Source organism: Palaemon carinicauda, chromosome 43, assembly GCF_036898095.1.
Source record: "Palaemon carinicauda isolate YSFRI2023 chromosome 43, ASM3689809v2, whole genome shotgun sequence".
In the NCBI taxonomy this organism is placed as follows: domain Eukaryota; kingdom Metazoa; phylum Arthropoda; class Malacostraca; order Decapoda; family Palaemonidae; genus Palaemon; species Palaemon carinicauda.
The window spans coordinates 18,263,474-18,278,473 of record NC_090767.1 but is presented as its reverse complement, the minus strand read 5'-3'; the positions used below and the strand labels follow the sequence as shown (position 1 = coordinate 18,278,473).

General features: G+C 35.1%; 1 protein-coding gene and 1 long non-coding RNA gene across 2 annotated transcripts in view; one reads left to right on the top strand and one right to left on the bottom strand.

Moving 5' to 3' along the window:
• The window catches only part of LOC137633740 (uncharacterized), a 388,422-nt gene that overhangs the window by 43,219 nt on the left and 330,203 nt on the right, over positions 1–15,000 (bottom strand). The window lies entirely within an intron of this gene.
• On the top strand, positions 3,432–5,524 carry LOC137633947 (uncharacterized). The gene is made up of 3 exons (XR_011042376.1): positions 3,432–3,862; positions 4,264–4,425; positions 5,290–5,524. It is a non-coding gene; the product is annotated as an uncharacterized lncRNA (long non-coding RNA).

Here is a 15,000-nt window from a genome sequence, read left to right as displayed (position 1 = left end):
TGAGAAAAGGGGATCTTAAAACTTTTCAGACAGGTGAGTTCATTGTGAAATCTCTTGTTCTGTATTTGATTAGTTTGAACATTAAAGTAAACTTATCAAAAAGTATAATTTTTTCTTTGGAAGTACATGTTAAAATGGACTAGTTTTGCTGCCAAACAATCATATTATTATAGTTAATCAATTTACTTTTATAATAAAGGATCAAAGTAAAGGATTATCACACTAAGCTTTTTATTGCAGAGATTTTATCTTTTACAAAACGCTTGAACTTTGTAATGGCCTCATATATTGATGCTGTTTCCTATTGCAGATCAGATGAACTGGTAGAACAGAAGACTGACTGACTGGCTGACTGCTGCAAAGGGATAAGGTTCCTCATCATCTGTTGGACCTAAGAGAAGCTGACATGTTAGGCCAGCGTCCGTCAGACTCATGAAGTGAAATTCTTATAAGAAAATGAAGGAAGGCAGAACTGAAGCTGACATTGAAGAAGAGAATAATGATATGAGGTAGGAATTTCAGGGTAAGAATTTTGAGTTACTGTTCTTAATGCATTGTATGAAATGGGTATGATAAGGAGTTACTTCTTTTAATCAATTGAATGAAAATGTAAGATTTGTAGTTACTGCTCTTAATGAAAGGAATAGAAAGAGTAAAATTAAGAAGTACTATTTTGATAAACTGAATGAGAAGAGTAGCATTAATATTCATTTCTTTTATTCATGATTGAACATAAAATTCCAAAAAAATATATACGATTAGACTTATTTTCGAATATTTTTAATTTCTTTTTTTTTACACAAAGCAATATAGATTTTGATTTTGTAAAATATAATAATTTATTCTATATCAAGCACAGGTAAAATAGGTTAAGTGTGTCTCCGTTCTTCTCATGTAGACAGAAAAAAGCAGTAATTATTAGCAAACGTCAGATATCATTGAAGCTTGTAGCCTCCTTCTCTGCTGTCTTCAATTGGTAACTTTTCTGGTTTTTTCAGGCAATCTACAATTATTTTTAGATAATAATTGTAAAAGGTACCTACTTATAATGGTTTTAAGGCATTGCCTTTATTTCACCAATTCATCATTGACCCTTAAGTAAGAGGCATTTGATAATTCTGTTTTCCAAAATAACAATTTTTGTATTCGGGAATTCCTCCCTCTTTTCTAACGGTGCGTGCATCAGCACTATAGAGAGGTCATTCGAACATCTCCCTGCACTCAGCGAGTCCCTCCATGCAAATTGCTTAGTTACACCTTGCCTAGAGGATCAGAGGCCAGGATCAGAAAGGGAAGCTCCAAATCACGGCTGGTGGAACGATGTACTTCACATAATCTGGTGCACAGGGATATTGACCACTGTCATCTGTTGGACTCAAGAGAAGCTGATATGTTAGAGCAGCGTCAGTCAGACCCATTTAGTCGACCTGTGATGAGAGGAAAAGGAACACAGAACTAAGACGGTAATGTGTAGGTAAATTAGTCATTTCTCATTTTGGGATCTTTATTTTTGTCTATCCAAGACTACTTAAATAATGTTAACATTTTTTCTTTCTCAATTATGTACAGGAATAGTAGAACAATGTTGATATTAACATTCATATGATAATTTATCTTATAATCTTAATGAAATATCAATAGTTTTGCTCCAGAATTGGTAGATAAGAAAGTTAGTACCCCTTTCAAAGATTTTAAGGAAAAAACTCTCCACTTACTACTCTAAATGACTTGAAGGGAAAAAATAAAATCAGAGTTTATTGTTCCTAATAAATTAAATGCAAAGAGTAAAATTACTTTCCTTTCGGTAACTTTGGCAAAAGTTTTCCATATTTTCCTTTTTATTGATACTATCATTGTTAAGATTACTATTATTTATAATAAATATATATTTCTTATGATAGTTTACTATATAAGACCTATATTAGAACTTTTTTATATTCCAGTACTGTCTTATATTTAATTTGATATTAATTTTTCCTCTTTCTTTAGTTGGAAGTAAAACTTCATTATATTAGCAGAAACAAACAAAGGTGAAAGAGATTGGATGTCTCTCTTCGTCAGCACAGACAGACAGAGACACACACAGACGGATAAGCACAAAGGAACACACAAGTAATGTTGAACAAGTATTCTATTCCTTTCACTCTCCAAATGGTCTTCAAATCATTTCAACTTGAAGTGTTTTATCTGTTATGTCCTAAATTACTTTTTTATTTCTAAATCAGAAAAAATAAGTAAAGATTAACTTAGGGTTTTCAATCATTCAACTTTTGTTTTTAGAAACTAACTGTAAAAATCACCTCTTCTGAATAGTTTCATCATAAGGATTTTACTTACCTAATTTGTTTTCAGTCATTAAGCAAGATGCTATAAACCTATTTTTTTCACAAAAGATCAATTCTTTGTTTATTGCATGTTCTCAGGAGAATTATTTGTTGAGCTTCCTTTGGGAAATTCCACCATTTCTTTAAATGGCACTTACATCAGCCCTCTGGTGAGAGGTCATTCGTATACATCCTTTTCTCGTTTTTTTTTTTTTTTATTTAGGAGTCTGGTCAGTCTGCATCTGTGGAAAATGAAAAGAAATTTCATTTTTTTTATATTTGCATATCAATTAAATACTTCCATTACTTAGGTGTGGAAATGAAAATTGCATTTTATATTTAATTTGCCAAATAAACAATTCGTGATCTCTTTTATTTTAGAGGAATCTAAACTGAGCTTGTTGTCACAAGTACTTACAATCTAATTAGCTAGTAAACTACCGAGATCCCCAATTGAGTGTTTACATTAAAGAAAACAAAAGTCTGTTCCAGTTCTTTTGTTCTGGTAGATCAGTTCAACATGAGGCAGAGTGGAGAGAGGTCTGTCGGTCCATCAATATATATCGGGGCGATTGACGATCATATGGTTTTATCCTGAAAGTTATCTACGCTATGGATGTGAATTTATTTAACCTCATGAACTCAAAGTAATATATAAGTGCAAAATAGATTCCGTATATCGGAAGTTTGAACCCCTGAGACTATCACACCACCGCTTCCATTAAAGTGCAGCTTTACTCCTGCCGGGCTGATATAAGATGTGAGTAACTTTGTGATTATACACGCTCAGTATACTTTAATTTATAGCAGTTAACAATTCCATTCATGAATTGCGGCAACCAGCGTGTCTGCTATTAATACTTAGTATAATTTGACCTTGGAAATCTCAAATTATACTGTATTTGGTGTATTTTACTAACGTTAAACGCAATTTCCCTATTTCACCTTTAATATAAATTCAAGTAGATTACCGTGCTTGGCTTGCGTTATTTGTAAAGTTTGTATTCTTTATATAGCTCCAACTTTCTTAAGAGTAATTCTTGCGTTTGGTTAGATGCTGTTTTATATCCTTTTACAGTGTATCATTTCATAAATTTCCGATCAGTGTTGAATAAAGGGATATATGGTGAAGAGAATATTACTGCATAAGACCACTTGATAATTTGAGTGGGTGAATATTCTCGAGGACTTCGGAACGGCAACTCGGCTTACTGCTCTCCATTATTTAACTATGTAAATGATCAGATATATTGATAAATATAGTCATTTTAGAACTATATATTTTATTATATCCCAGAAGTTTATTCAAAGCATCCACCCAGTACTTGGATAGGAGTGGAGAGATTTTTAATGCTTTTTTGAGATATTTTTGCCATGGGCTGCAAAACAGCAAGAGCATGTGTATGGCCGGAAGGGCCAGGCAATGTACCTAAACAACAGACATTATCTGCATTCTGGAAATAGAGGCTGACTTCAGGGAAAAACAGGTCATCTTTCAAAGTGTTAATTTATTCACTTCTCATCTCAGATTGATATAGGTGAGTACCAGACACAGCCATTCCTTTACTTTGTCCTTCTCTAGAGTCATCTTCCTCTTCTTTGCTCAGATCCTCCTCTCTTCAACTTCTATATTTTTCTTAAGATTTGCTGATGGAAGATTTGGTCAAGACACAATTATTATTTCTCCTTTTCACTTCTTGTGACAAATTCATGAATGATAAAACTTGGAATGAAGGAGCCATTTGATTCCGGATGGTCTTTTTGAATTCAAATTTATTAAGACTATTGAAATAAATGAGATATTTCCTTTTGTACATTGTTCTATCATAAATGTAATGTGAAAACTAAGAGATATGATCTATTTCAATGATTCGTTCTTTCAATTGCTATTTTTTATACTTTTTGAGAAATTTTTAATATCAGATTCATTTAATTGCAGATTCACATAATCAAAGAAGAGTAGTCTAGTCTCCTTAAGAAGCAAGACGAGGACATCTTCTTCCCAGCAAATCATCTGGAATCCACTTAGGTGATTAGAGCCTCTTGATTGATCAGAACTGAAAAGAACTCACCTGATCTCCTGTTTGATCACAATCTTCAGGTGAGTACCATTAAATCTTTGCATTTAATCAGCAGACACGCGAAGTGACCTTACTAATAGATTAAGGGTAGATGTAATAAAATTAAGGATTACCCAGCAAGCAAAATGATAATCATATAATTACAAGGAAATATAATGAATACAAAATACTCTTTATTTCATTAATAGCATATTCACACTCTCCATAATAAAATGAGTTAATGTGTAAAGCAATAAGGGTGACCTTCCTATCTGAATATTTGCTACTATACCGAAATGATTACTCTCAACATTAATTTATAGCAATATCTTTAGCAAGAAACTTTTTTACCATGGCTGACATGGAAATTGTGAATTAATCTTTTAGCTTCTCTTCACAAAGTGGAAGATGAAATTAATGAAGCCCTGAAGCATATCCCTCGTTATGACGATGGCCCAAAGTACATGGTGGTGATCAGTGAACTTGAATACTTGACTCTTTCTAGAATTTTATCACTTATTTCCAGGAATAAAGAACATGCCTTTTGGTACAGAACCAGCACATCAATGTACATTTCACCCCCTGCTCCAGTCTGCTTTTCTGTCCACCTGTACGTGCACAATCTCAACAAGAGGTCTTCAGGTCTTCTCCCATCATGTATCATTCCACATGCTCTTCCCAGGAATCTCATTTCCACTACTCATATTATTTTCTGTTCGTCTCTACACCCATTCCATTCTGTAGAGTTGTGCACTCCTGTTGTCATAGTCAACCTATTTAATAAACATTTCTTAGAACCCCTATAAATACATTCCTAAATTTCATGTGCTTTGTAATAACTTTTGATTCCTTCTCAGAAAAAAACATCTACCTTCTCAACCTAAAATCCTGTTTTTTTTCCACAGGAATCTGATCCTAAGTGAGAGAAGTCCACGATAGTCCAATGCCAGATTCTGATAACAAGCGACAGTTGAGATAAGGTTTACAGTGCCCCAGGAAGGTCCTTTAGTATGAGGCTCTCCACCTTCAGACTCCTGTCCTCAGACTTCCAACTCTGTCTATGCCACATGACCCACATTTCCCACTTGCTCAATGGGATAACTGTTTGTGAGCAACAAAGCTAGTGCCAATATTCTACCTTAATCCAAAGTACTATTGATTTGATTCTTCCTTTGCATTTGGTGAAATTCATAATCTTATTCCCCTCCACAAAATTGCACTTTTTCTAAATATACCTCAGGGCCCATGTACTGCATACCCATTTACAACATAATTTGAATGTACTATTCTTTATACTGTATACCCATTTACGACATAACTTGAATGTACTATTTATCATACCGTATACCCATTCATGACATGATTTGAATATACTATATTTGTACTCTATACCCATTTACAACAAAATTTGAATATACTATTTTTATACTGTATACTCATTTACGTCATAATTTAACTGTACTATTTTCATACTGTATATCAATTTACAAAATAATTGGAATGTACTATTTTCATACTGTATAGCTATTTACGACATAATTCAATTGTAATATTTTTTTACTGCATATCCATTGACATCATAATATGAATATACTATTTTTATACTCGACACCCATTCACGACACAATTTGAACATACTGTTTTTGTTATTAAAATATATATTTTGTAGCCTTCTGCAATATTTTTTATTAAGATATAATCTAATGTACTATATATATACATCCTTGAATTCAGATTTTCACTCAATTCTTGCTCATGAATACAAATAGATTTAATATATATGTTGTGTTATTTGGGGAATATCATTTTGTTGACATATACTCCTATATGATATTGATAAATAACCTGGATTATAATTTTTATTTGTGTTAATATGGACAATTTATGCACTGCACCTGATTATATAATTTAATATTAATTTTTACTGATATTTAGACATTATACTAATAACATGCTGTTGTTGATACAATAAATTTATCTATATTAATAACAGTTTTTTATATAAACCTTTTATTACCATCATAAGGATATTAGTTCAAGTGGTATGTATATATGGTAAGGAGAGGGGGGAGGGGAGATTCTTAACGTGTACATGTCTTCCTTGTTTCCTTGTTACTTATAATCAACAGATTTGAGTTGATGTCACAGAGAAATGTGACGTTGATGCAACAGACAATGTCGCAATTTGATGGTGAAATGATGATGACCTTTTAGATGTGTTTGCTGAGAGAGAAGTCCCGCTTCTTTGTTAGTCTCGGTGGAGGATGGTACTCTCTCTCTCTCTCTCTCTCTCTCTCTCTCTCTCTCTCTCTCTCTCTCTCTCTCTCTCTCTCTCTCTCTCTAAAAGTAATTTCATATTGATTTTAATAAATTACAGGAACACTAGAAATATAAAACAACCTCAGTAAGAAGATCTGATTTTCTTCTCACAGAAATACATTCCTGATGTGGACTAATAAATTTCCAGATTAAATCTCTAAATTCATAAATCAGTTATTTTCTCTGTCTCTATGCTTTGACCTTTAACCTTTGATCTTACTGTATGTGCTTCTGGTCTGTTTTTCATTTTTGGTGTATATCAATGCATGTAAATAACGACAATTTGTTTAGTTCCATTAAGAAGTTTCTCTTACGACAAACAATGTCCCCTCAATGTAGAGTGACCAAGTATCGGTCCCTATAACCCAAGGTCTATCTATAAACTAAAAGAATTTGAGGCTTCTTCAGGAAGGATCCCTTTTGTACATTAAACTACTTCACAAAGCGTCCGGTAATCTGCAACAATAACAACAACAACAACAATCATCTCAAATTTCTAAGAAGCAAATCCCCTTCATATTATTCTGAGCGAAAGGTGGAGCATTTTACTTTCCACGTTGCTTTGAAAGATATATGAATTCTTTTGGGGTTTAATCAGAATTAAGTGATGCTTACTGAAATCGGTTGGAGGTGACCTCCAAATGATTTCCAGTAAAAAATCAGTAAAATATTAAGAAAAAACTATTGGAAGACTTTGTTTTGCGGAGTACTATTTTTCCCCGATAAGTCCTGCGGCAGAGCAAGGCTCAGTGACACAAGTTTCTGTAGCAAGCATTACCAAAACAACAGATATTCAATTTTTCTCCCCAATGTCTGTGGTAATATAGTTGATAAGTATTCTCAAATGCTATACATGGTTAGTAAAACCACTGTAAGAGCTGACATAAACAAATGTCAGAGGGTAAATAGCAGAACTACAGGCTCATATCGTTATAGCAGTATTTCCAACGCAAATTGAAAACACCAAATATGGACTAATGTAGTCAGAGCTAAAGTGTGCTGTGTGCATTTGCAATGCATTACTTGCTTAAAAATAAATATTTACAGAAATTTGGAAAATGCCATTTTAATAGAGGATTGTTTAAATATATAAGTTGATATTAATAAATATTCGATCAGTTTTGAAGAATAGCAAAACATGGTTGGGTTATTAATAGTGAATAAGATATTTTATGTTAAAATTGTAAAAAAAAAAATTGTAAGCAAATTCTAAATTTACTTGTGTGTCAATTTTTGTTCTTTAATCACAGTCACACTTTTTATATATTATTAACAAAATAGTGATAAATACAAGTCTGCTTGATTCTCAATTGTATTTATATTAATGCAATTTACTTATAAATGTTAAACAGCTGTAAAAATCCATTCTTTCCTATATTCATTTTTTACATTTATGCAATTCTTCATATACATAATAAGATTCAACGGATTGAACAAAACCCTGTGTTATGACAGTTAAATATTAAATATTCCGTGGTTTTAAGAACTTTTTTTTTTATTATATTAGGCCGTGGCTGTCATAAAAGACTGATTGAGGAAGTTCAATGCACAATGGATGTACAATTTAATAAAAAATTCTTCTAAATATTGCTGTATAAAAGCACTATGCAAAACATCAGAGCATCAGTTTGCATCCTCTTTAATATCCATCTTTTGACATAAATCCCTACCCAACAAATTAACATTACTGGAATTTACAATTAAGAATTTGTGTTTCAATATTTTGTGACCATAAGTCACATTTACATAAGCTTCTCCACATAAATTTATAGCATTTCCACTGTATCCACGAACACGGTGTTTTGTTGGAGAAATAACAACACGGGCTCTGGCTGCATCACTTGGACATATTGTAGAAACATGACTTCCATTATCAATTTCAAAATCAGCTTTCTGATTGTTAATAAAACAGCTCAACATATATGGTGAATCAGACATAGGCACAGTGGAGTTTATTCTAAAAATGAATTTACCCTTCGCTGAGAACATTCACAGCTGTCTTCTACGACACTAACATCATCATCCGTCTGGTCACAGCGTGCCATCCCCTTATGCTGCGTTGCCACATTTCCCTGGGGCGTTGCTGCATCCCTCGGAGTTGCTTCAGAGACCGCATGCAATGACTTTGCAGTGGATTTGCAACACCTAGCAAGGTGACCAGTTTTCTGGCATTTCATGCATTTCAGTTTCATGGCAAAACAATCATTAGCAAAATGATTCGATTTCTGACCACACCTTATGCAAATGTATGAAGTAGGAACCTTTTTAATACCTTTAGCCCTATGTTCAGTAACTTTATAGGTTGTGTGATGATTGCATTCTGGCTTTATATCCTGAGCATCGGCGGAAAATGTTGCCAGTAGTTTCGCCTTCTCAACACACTCGTTAAATGACTTGTTTCCACAGTCTTGTAACAAACCACTCAGAATGCTGACAGACCTTAAGCCACTCACAAATGCATCTCGCAGACACCTGTCCCGACAACAATCTTTATAATTGCAATTTGAACACAAGTCATATAATGCACGTGCATAATTTTCAATAGATTCATCCGGAAGTTGTTTCCTATTCAGGAATTGCACCGTTGCACCTATCACACTCCTTTTAACCTCATACTGAGCAATTAACTTTTCTTTAATATTTTCGTATGTGGCGTCTGACAGTTTCACTGGCTTAAGTCTCCTTTGCACATCAGTAACGACATTTACAGGAAGAGATTTGACCAAAATACTGACCTTCTTAGTACTGTCGTCTCCAGCTTGCTGCAGTAAATCAGCAGATTGAACTGTGAATCTTTCAAGAAACTCAACTACAGTTTCTAAGCTAGGATTGAATGCTGGACACTGTGTAGCCATGGTTAATCAATTTATTTTCTGTTGTATTCGTCGTCGCCACTTGTAATATTCCTGCTTAATCTATATTGTAGTCATTCTCTGTAAAGATGCATGCAGAAAAAGGAAATGAAAAGACGAGTTCTTAAAAAGAGATGTATTCTCTAGTACACGGAGGCAGACGCTGACTCTATTTCAAATTCAACTGCCCAACGGCTGGAGTCATGACGTAATAAAAACGTCACTACAATAACAGAAAATCATGACGTAATGATAACTTCACTACAATAACAGAAAATGGAATTGATCATTAGTTAAGATAAACTAAAGTAATATATAACAATAATGCATTACAGTGTGATACAATCATATCTATTTTCCCTGAGTGAACCAAGCAGACTCCCTTATTGACACTCAAAGCTCTTTCCCCATCCATTACAATACACAAGCTTTTATAAAATCCTCCAAATTCATTGACAACTGACTCACGTACAGCATAAATATACTAGATTTTTGTACCACCGTTTAAGGACTTCTTCATCTTCTTAACATAATGGTTGGTTTACACGGTCAGACGGTTTGTCAAACCAGGTTGTCGGGCCTGCTTGTCAAATGATTCGAAGAGGTGGAGTCAGTCATAAAAGCATAAAGTTTGTGGACAATGAAGCCCCACCCACAAAAGTCAGGTGACCCATTCTTGTGTGTGTTGACGCATTCTGGAGTGGGTTGCCAGCGTCTGCAGACTTCCCAGACCTTTTTACTTCTGCAGGCAGTCTTGTGGTGGCCAAAACGTTGGCAGTTGAAACAGTGTAGGGGCTCAACATCCAGGTCAACTATGGGGAACTTTCCCTAGAGTCCAAGGTCTAATTTTGCTGGAATCTTCCCGAGGAAAATGACTATAATTCTCCTGATGCACTGCTTGTGACTGCCAAAAGGGCGTTCTAGATGATAAACGTTGCTGCAATCACTGATGAAAGACAGCGGCATGTCGGTAGGGAAGTTAAAAACAACTGCCTTCTTTAACTTCTTCACTGGATCCAGATAGGTCAATGAAGCCTCCTTCTAGAAGCAGATGGGACTGCTGTGGTATTCTGGGGTGATGATAAAAAACCCTTAAGGTTGGTTCTGATTCTGATCTTGATGCTTGTTTTGGATGTTGCAATCAGTTACCGTTGCATAGAAGGGTGCCCTTTCCACAGCTGTTAGCTTGAATTTTGGAAGCTAATTTGGGTCGATTGCGGAAGGCTGTGGCTCTGGATCAGTTTTAACAGCTGAAGTGAGAGTAGAAGTTGCTTTCTCAAGGAGATGAGTCAATCATCTGGTACAGTTGCATTCAGGAAGATGGGTCTCTGCACGAGCAGGGTCCTGCGTGTCAGTGGCCAGATTAATATCCATGTCAAGACTTAGGGTGCTAGAACGTGGTGAGCCAGCTGGCGCGGAGTCCTGGGCTGGGGCGTTGGCAGGTGGTGTGGTGGTTCCTCTCTTCTTATTCTTTGCAGGAAGAGTCTCCACAGGAGAGGGAGAGGAGAAAGGAGTGGTGGTAGTAGCTCTGGGAGTGCCCTTATGAGGACGAGGAAAGGTGTAGGGAAGAGTCCTGTTAGTAGTCTTCTTATCAAGTTATAAAATCATATCAAGTCTGCCAGGAGGATTCCAGTCAGGGATGGCTGTGGTATTGGATTTCAGTGGAAGGGTTTCCTTATACAATGGATGCTCCCTGTTTCTTCCAGTCATGATGTGGGACATGAGGTTATGGTACAGACTGCACAAGTCATATTTGCACCTGCATTGTGATTGACAAAGTCATAACTGTACTGCTTAGCTAGTCCCAGTTTTCTAGCCAAGGAGAAGGCATAGTATGCAATGTCTTCTCGGTTTTAGAGGTATGCTATGCATCTCTTGTAGATATTGCAATAAGCTTGACAGTGGAATTTTTCCCAGACATAGCAGAAATGACAGACGAAAGTGTCATCGAAATTACTCATCTGTAGGTCAACTGCTAACTGAAGGGGCGAGAACTACAGAACACCAGCAGAAAACAGTACTACAAGCTGGTGTCCCCTGTGCCGGGTAAGCCTGTGAGGGAACTCGGTGTCAGTTGTGCAGGGTAAACAGGTTCTTGAGCTGGCAGGGAGATCCTCCCCCAGAATGGTATATGGCCGGGACAGAAGTGGCCATACACCCTTGATGAAGAATTGTGCCCTAGGATTACCAACCGCTGTCGGATATATCTTTAGATAGCAATCCTATCCTATCCTTTCGTAAACAGAAGATAATTCATCCGGAATGGTGAATTGCTCAGATGTGATATTTTAGACTAGGCTGACTGAATTCTGACAAGTATAGGGTAAGCTTTATCTATGCTATAGTTATGTAAATTTTAAGCTTTTTTGCCAAAAATATATTTGTTTAAGACTTTTGATTCAGTTTGTAATATATGTGGGTGTATATAGTTCATTGGGACAGGTGTAAACTTACTTATTATTTGTCCACTGTCTTTATGGGAACTTGTTCATTTGAACTGAAATGCGAGAATAGGAAGCTAGTTTTACAATTTACTAAATATGATTTAGTGTTATCTTATTAAGAGTGGAGCTGGTTTGGTAGCAAACATGAGGTTGAGTCTTAGTCTTAGGGTAAGCTAGCTAGGATTACTGCTGCCCCGGTAGTTAAGGATACGGCTCCTAGGTTATGCTAGGGGAAAACCTTATGTCAATTGGCTTTCTTATGTTTGTTTTCGTTTTAAAATGAGGGTTGTCTGTCGCAAATTTAGAAATTCTACACCCAGTCTGTTCCAACATCCTTCAAAGGTTCCGTAATGTATATTATTTCTCAACTGAAAATGAGGAATAAATTTTATGCTGTATGAATCTTTTCTTGTCCAACTCATCACTACCAGATGACTCTGACAATTTAGCCAACCAGTCATCGCCTGAATACAATTGGGGGTGTATGTATGATAGTGGCTACCTGTAGGCTATGTATTATTATGGCTTACTCAGAATGCAGCAGTGTAAAGGGGGTCGCAGGGGGTCGTTAGCCCCCCTTCGGTAAGTAGGTAAGGACATGGATTGTAGGTTAGGTTAGGTGGGAATGGTTAGGTTAGTTGAAGTCCATTTTTAATCCATGCTGGAGGAACTGGCTGCTGATATACAAAGGCTCCTTGAATCGCATAATAATATCAAGTAACCGATTGTTCGCTTGTATGTCATATTAGATAAGAGATTGTAGAAAGATTGTCGGTTCTTAGAATGCTCAAGACTTAATTACTGATACAACGTATTGAAAGTTAATAATCTCAGAAGAAAGAGCATTTGTTTGACAAATCCTTGTTTTTGAAATAATGAAAAATTTATAATAAGAAGTTTTTGTTTGGATATTGAAAATTTTATACATTATAGAGTTATTTACATATAAGTATTATATACTCGCAAGTTCTCTCATTTGCAACAGAATCATATAACCTACTAAGTACAACATATCATCTCAGTCTAACTGGTCACAAGATTTGTAATTTCGGGGCGCTTGTGCTAGATCTGGTGCATTTCTGGAGAATTCAGAACATTTGTTTTTTATTTTAAGGCATTACAAAATATAGAAATTTTCCCACTGAAAGTGTACAATTTGATAAACTGGCTGCCCTTCAGAGTCTTTTTTACCAACAAGACTTATCGAAACTATTTCAGCTTTATAATTGTTATATATCGCTAAAAATTATTTAGCATATCGTAGAAGTTCATGTTGTGTGCTTTCAACATCAGAAATGATAACAAGCTCCCTCTAGACATCCGGTGCTTGATAGATTGCAATTCTTTTGCTGGACACGGGCTCTTACGTTGGCAGCCCGTAGCTAAACAACTGATAACATTATCAAGGCTCTCAAAAGGAAATTGAAGCCTTTTTCAAAGTAAATAAGTAATTAAGTGCATTAAGTAATTATGTAAATTAAGTAAGTACTCAAGAGGCACACATCCGCTACACAATTTTATTAGGTACTTTGAACTAACTGGCTTTATTCACTCTATTGCATAATAAAATACCAGATTTTGGATTTGCAGATAATGTCATGCTCTGATATCTGATACTCTAGTGCATATTGCAGTAATATACAGCATGTACTTACTCTAGCACTAGAGTCAAGTTTAACAGTAAAGCAAGTGTTTCCTGTTTTTATTGGAATGACTTGACTATTTGACAACTCTCCCCACACGTAGCCTACATTTCCATAAACAATACATTACTCTAAAACTGTACTGCATAATATGGATACAAATCAAGTTTAGCTAAGTGTATATATATTTGACAATGACCACTAACCGTTTTCATACGGAATCCTACACAATCTTGAAGCATGACGCAATTCTGAAATGTTGCTGTCACCTCTTGCGCAGTGTCTAGGGAATCATATATCTAAAATCTGTTACTCCATAAATATGAACAATGTCCAGAAGTAAAATGATAAGAGTATGATCTTTTGTTTACAATAGTTATTAATATAGTACCTATGTATGTGTATATGCTAATTGGAAACCAAATAAAGTGGAGGGCACTGTAGTACATTCCAAAATAAGTGCTATATTGGGTATCCTTATAGAAGGTTCAATGCGATGTAATATTTGTCTTTGTGGAAAGTACCAAAGCACGTCCTGCAAAGTACCAGTCAGAGGTTGGTTTGCCATCATATATATATATATATATATATATATATATATATATATATATATATATATATATATATATATATATATATATATATATATATATATATATATATATATATATATATGTGTGTGTATGTATGTATTTACAACAGTCATGGATAGATACTGATAGGTTTTGGGCCCGGGAGCAGACTGATGTTCGAAGATGATGAACACAAATATGAATTGTAAGATGTCAGATTCCTTGTTAATCAATGGCAGCAGAAGTTTCATGACACTATTCTAACAGAGGTGGAGTAGCAGAGGCTGACCTGGAAGAAGAACCTATCGCTGAAACTTTTGCCTAAATCATTCAGTATTTGAACGACCGCTAATTATCTGAAGTGCTGAGGACGATAAGTTTATGCACAAAACTTACATCTTTATAGGAATCCTCAACAGAAATTGTGTCTGATTATGTGATTCAACCCAACAACGTAGCTGCTACTCTGAAAACTGATGGTGGAGTGATCATTGATAGTTTACTGGTTGCCATTTTGATTAAAGGACGGGGAAGGTATGGAAATCACCGATACAAAAATCTAAGATTGCAAAGGTTGTATTGAAGTTAAAAATGGTAAATGGAAGGTTAAAAGTACTTGATGATAGGACACAGCCTCCTTTTGAACTAGTACATTTTGACTTTGCATGTCCAGTCGATCCTAAAGATTAAGAAAGTTTTTGGTACGCTATGAATTTCAATGAGGATATATATTTAAAAAAACACCTATGCAATGGTTCAATAATCATCTTTGAGAACAAATCCATA